This window comes from Atta colombica, unplaced genomic scaffold, assembly GCF_001594045.1.
Source record: "Atta colombica isolate Treedump-2 unplaced genomic scaffold, Acol1.0 scaffold112, whole genome shotgun sequence".
Lineage (NCBI taxonomy): Eukaryota > Metazoa > Arthropoda > Insecta > Hymenoptera > Formicidae > Atta > Atta colombica.
This window is the reverse complement of record NW_017259198.1, coordinates 711062-717597: the sequence shown is the minus strand read 5'-3', so window position 1 is coordinate 717597 and position 6536 is coordinate 711062.

Below are 6536 nucleotides of genomic sequence, written 5' to 3'. Positions count from 1 at the left end.
TATTCTACGATAGTCCGAAAGCATTTTTTCACCATCAATTTATATGCTGAAAAAAGTCTAGACATTCGAAGTGTATTATGTCCTTTTACTAGAGATAAACAAAATGCATTTGTTTATCATTTTTAGTAATTGTATAGCAATTTTGTTTCACATCTGATTGATAAATTATTATTTCTGATTGGCAAATTATTATTTTCTTAATGCGTGTAATTTTCTTGTGTGTAATTTTCTTTTTTCTCGTTTTCTGAATATTGTAAATTTTGAACAAAATGCATTTTAAAAGTATGCTTCTCAATCGTTTTATTGTTGCCTTGATGCTGATTATAATGCAATAAAAGTTTGACTTGAGTGACTTGTCAAATGTAAATTTGACAGATTTTTACCAAAAGTGAAAATTCGTATTTAATAAGTAAGCCTATTTATTAGTACTGTATTCAAACATATGTGCTTTTCTTATAATTAAAATATGTAGTCAGAAACATATTGTAAAAAAAAACATTTTTATGAGAGAGGCATCTTGGCGAAACAATCGCTTTATTTTCTAGTTATAAAATCGTAAATAATGTCGACATCATTATATATTTGATATGAAAAATATTTTTATTGCATTTTTTTTTAAAAAAGAAGATGCAAATCAGAAAAATGTCCCCAATTCAATTGTACAAATAATTATACTTTTTGAATGAATCAATATAATTTTTTTTTCTTTTCACGTTTTCTTCTTTTTAAAACACTACTTATTTTTTATCTATATCTTTTTTTATCATAAAGATATTTTTTGAAAAAAAAAAAAAAAAAAACTAATTTTTGCACTCTTGCTTTTTGGCATAATTTTTTCAATTATTATCAAAACCTTTTTATATTTTTATTCTTTTGATATTTTTATTCTGGTATTTAATTTTAAAAAATATTTTTTATTGAGATTGTAATAACACAGAGCCAGTCAGAAACGCTGTGGGTGACTTGTGAACCAGACATGTAAATTAAAATTCTAAAACGAGACATGTAGTTGAGGGTTAAATACAATAAAATTAATTATAATATTATTACAAAAAAATATTTAATAATAATAAATTTTGTGTAAGTGTACAGATACATTTACCTTACTTTTTATAAGGAGGATTTATCTAATAATAAATAATTACAGAAGTCTTGCTTCCTTTGCAAAAAAAATTTTCTACTTTATGTCATGTATTTTTCCGCGTTGTGTGTTCCGCCGAGAATTGTGTTAATTTACGAAATTAAAAAAAGAAATACATTAGTTGAACAACATAAAGCTCCGCGCGTGAAGTGAATTCATTCGAAATTACTATTACTATTAGTTAAGTAATTTAACAATTCAATTCTACATTTAATGATATTAAAGCTACGTTCTTTTTTCCTACTTTTAACACGAACTATTTAACATGATTATAATCTACGAACATGACAATGACAAGGATATGAAAGCCAGTGTTTGCTTTAATCCTGTATTGTCCTCTTTTTCCATACTATATTGTACACGCAAATGAAACGACACTGCTGTACACTATTGTGCATCTCCCGATGCACTTCTTCATGCCAGTAATAACAGCAGCACGTGTTGAAAAAAAGGAGAAAAATACACTCTTCGCGAAAAAGTCAAATTACAATGGTAGTACCAACGCAGCTCACGACAAGCACTTTTCTTGAATAACGTATGCGGACGTGGTTACGCTGCGACGTAATGACGAAGCTAGGTAGTACTTAAGAGGCGTTGAAGTATGAGAAAGAATATTTTTAAATGTGTATTCTTGCACCCCAGGGAAACCAGGAAAACCATAAAACATTTGAATTAAGAACCGAATTAATGAACATATTGTTTTTTAACAAAAATTATGAAACGCGTAAAATAAATCTCTTAAACCGACGTAACTGCTGTATTTGATAACTAAATAAGAAAATTTGAGAATTAAAATTTCTTTTTGACTGATGCATATAAAACTCAGTGTAGAGTTCCATATTAATATTATTTTATCATAATATATTATGTTCTATATCATTATAAAATTTATTATAAATGTACCATTATATGATTATACTTCATATCACTATTTTATGTTCTAATATTATTTGAACATGTATGGAACAGAACATTTTGTTAAATATTCCTACAGATAATTAAAAGGATATCATTATTAAATATATCATCTTTGACATTATTTAAATTTATCAGTATTTAATAAATTATCATATTAAACTTAAAAATTTAATATAAAATCAATAATGGAGCGTTTGCCATCGATAATATTATTAAAAAGAAGTAAGTTTTGTTAATAATTGGTACTATCAGTATTGGAGTTTATTAAGTATTGCTGTTAATTTTATGATGAAATTTATTGTATAAACGGCTTTATTATTCGCAATAGATTCCTCACGCGTTGCGTTGCGTTATGTTGAGTTGCATTAACTTGCCTGAACATTCAATTCCATTTTGGAAAGTTAGCGTGTCTCAACTTTGCGACTATAGAATCAAGAATTATTCATCACGCGCTATAAATTACAGTCGACAGTTTGTTGACGTCGCGTCAGCCAGTCTAAGGACTTACTTTCTTCCCTGTCATGATGCAAACTAATTGTTCGGTCGTTGTCCTCCCGCTTCTTCGCGTTACGCCTAGCTTATCACCCGGTATTTCAATAAGCAGTTTGTTAATTTGTTTAATTAATCGCAGAAAGAGAAACACTAATGTCATATAATCAAGTATCGTGATTACTGAAGAAATCATATTTAAATCTCACATTCATTTAAGACAAAACATTATCAATGTAAACAAAATTAAAAAAAAAAATTTTTTTAATTATATGTCCAGAAAAATTCAAAATTAATATTAATTTATAAAAAAAAGATTGATGGAATATCTTATCTTCATATTAAACAAAAAAATGATCTAAAAATTTTCTATGTAACAGATAAATAAAAGTAATAGAAATTTAGCAACGTTTAATATACCTATTCTGTGTGTGTAAATATATGAAAAAAATTGTTTTTAATATTTTAAATTTATTTATCGTGAAAAAATAGGTCATGAGATATTTGATATATTTATAATTGGTAATTTTTTAAAAATCATTTTAAAGAGAGATACAATTCGGTAGAATTGATTTAGGCGCTGTAAAAAGCGTAAGAGCATTTCAGTATCTGAGGAAGCAATCAACGAGCAACGAGAATCTCTGGATCGTTGGGACTCAAACTTGTTGATTAGTTTCTTAAACACTACACATAGCAGCAGTATTTCATTCCGCTTTACGATGCGTAAAAGTATTTTCACGAGTATAAGGAGAATGCATAGTACTCCGTAACGATGTCAGATGTGGGAAACAAATCAGCAAACTGTAATTTCACAGGTCCAATAGCATACTATAGTGAAACGTGGAATTATCAACTCAAGGAATTATCACTGAAGCTATTATTCTGCTGTCAAAGTGAAGGCTCCAGACTAATCATATTGAATCTATGATGCCAGTAGCGAGAAACTGTATATAATTTCTTTTTGTAGTAGAATATATAGTATAAAACGTCTTCCTTACACTGTTTATGTTTCTTTGTTTTACAATGAAATAATTAACAAACAACAATTTAGCCAATCGTCGAAAATTTCAGCCCCACAAGGGAAATTTAAAATAAATTATATAGTCATTTATCAATATGAGAAAGAGATGAAAGGAATTTGCAGCTCGTTTTACGAGTTAATCAGTAGAAAGTGACAATAATGCGAAAAACACACTTATTTATTTCGCACATTACAAACGGAAATTACTTACGATTTCTCATTTATGATGTCGTAAAATGTAACAACTATAGTGACCAATACACAGCTTTAAGTAGAGATTAAGTATCGTATAATAGCTACGTGCGTTTTTAACGACGAAATATATTTTATCGAACACGTTATACATATTGGCAAATCACTGAGAAACGCTTGGATACTTCTAAAAATCTTTTAAATATTCCTATCAACATGAGAAATAGCTTTAAAAAATACACGGAAAACCTATCGTCGCAAACACTTTGACAGTACATCGATAAAACGTTATAGTTGAATATTCAATTTTTTATTTACAATACACTACCGGTATGCTATTCACACAAGTTTTAGGAAGCATAAGCATAAAGAAAAAACTAAAAATTAAAAGAGCAAAAGCTTTTCGAGTAACAGGAAAACCTTTGGTAAGCATGAAAATGATGAAAATAAAAAATAATAATTATTATACGTTTACTGGATGTTTTTTTCAGCATGATGATTTTATTGAATAAATTTTTTTAAAACTCTTTTAAAATAAAATTATATTGTTTTATTAATTACTTTAAGAAACAGCATTTCTTGCAATTGTATAAAACAGTTTTCATTATCATTAATTCTGTATTATCTTTTAAAAGTGTTATCTTTTTAAAGAATAAAAGGATTTAAAACTTTCTCTATGAAGAAATTTTTTACTTTTTTTCCCAAAATTTAATTTTCTATTAATAAATACAATAACACAGGAATCACAAAGGTTTTCAGATTATTTTATTAACTATGTAAACAATGAACATATCTTCGTTTTTGACGTATATTAAAATTAATATTACGACGGAGTAAATTGCTCGTATTATCACTTGAGAATTGTTTGTATTATCATATAAAGTTATTTCTATAAAAATCAATTGATTTTCTAACAACTTCACGGTATGAGTTAAGATGATAATGGCATAAGGCGATATTATTATATGCATTTGCGTCCGCTTTCCTAATACAAGAAACAATCAGACGGGATCTAATAAGAGAATAATGATCTCCGCGTGAAACTTATTACGACTTGTTAGCCAATCTCAAATCCTCGGAGGCGAAATGTCACCGATGGATGGAAGGACATCCATTATGCCCGAGAGGATTCTCGGAGGACAGCGCGGGATTGGATAACATCTGTTGAAAGAAGAAAAAAAAAGCATATTACTTACTAACGTTCCTCAAGTCACGGAAAAGAGGACGCCCTTTCGTGATATTACCGACAAGAGCCAGTGCGACTGATCGCCAACGAAAGTTCATCACCGTCACATCGATCTTATGGCGATCCGTTGAAAAGGAATTAGAGATCTTGATCGAGCAAACGGAGACGGAAATAATGAACCTCATGAGATGCAGGCCAATGTACATGATGATTGCTGACCAACAATAAATTCAGTATTTAGTTTTTTAATTCATTGTGCACGAACTGAACCAACTGACACGAATGTACTGCCGTGGACAAAAAGGTTGCAACATTTTCTTTCAACAAATTTCAGTTTGATTGACAATGAGAAGCTGTTCAAAAATCGTCAGATCGTTCTCATCATTTTGGTACGCAACAAAATTCATTGAAAGAAAAGTGTCGCAATGTTTTTGTTCATGATAATTTACTTCCAGATAATCCACAAATGCGAATTAGTTTCAAAACAAAGGAAATTACATTTTTTGGGAATATCCTCTTTATAACTTCACACATTCTGCGCATTTAATATATTTAAAACATGCAAATTTGTTCTATATTAAATACATTTTAGTAAAAAATTATACTGATACACTATTAATAAAGTTACAGGTAGATTTATACCCATGGAGATTTATATGTATGTATGAAATAGATTTTGGTAGAAAATTAATGCGCATTTATACAGGATATTCCGAAATTCGAGAATAATATATTCCAACGTAAAAAATTAAGTAATAAAAATGTAAGCTATTTTTTTTTTGTAAGTGTAAGTAATTTAAGTGTAAATAATTTTTTAAGTACAAATGTTTAAAGTTTGATTATAATCATAAACATTGATTAAAAAGTTATCAGGACCTTTATTCTTGAAAAAAAATGAAAATCTATGTTATGTATACTATAATATTTTCCTAAAATTTCATATACGTATTTCTTTTCAAAAACAGAGGACCTATACATGTGACGTGCATACATTAAATACTGAACAAAGCATTACTGCTGTACGCATACACGGAAAGATAATCTTTCCGATGATTAGTCAAACTTTAAATATTTATATACAAAGACTACTTCATGGAAAAAAAGAATTGCGCTTGTTATTTAATGTTTCACGAAGTTTCACACTGCAATAATATTGCCCTCGAATTTTAGGACACTCTGTATATATTATATATTTTAATATATAAATATATATATATATATATATATAATATATACTTTAAATAATATTTTAAATATATACTTTAAATAATAGATTACCTCATGAATATTTCGTTGTCGCCTGATGACTCTCCCAGGCCTCCTACTCTTCCTCTCTTATTCTTTCGTGTTATTTACACAATACTCACTCACGAAAACGCGGTTAATTATAATCGTGAGCGCACTAATCACAAGAAGACAATAATCACGCGGCATTTTAAACGACACTTGCGACGTTAATTGCACGATTATTTCTTAATTATAAGATGTGCATTTGATTACATATTGTAGCGAGAGAATAACGCGAAAGAAATATAATACATAATATAACGCTCTCTCTTCTTTTACTTACTTTCTAAGCCCAAAAGAAT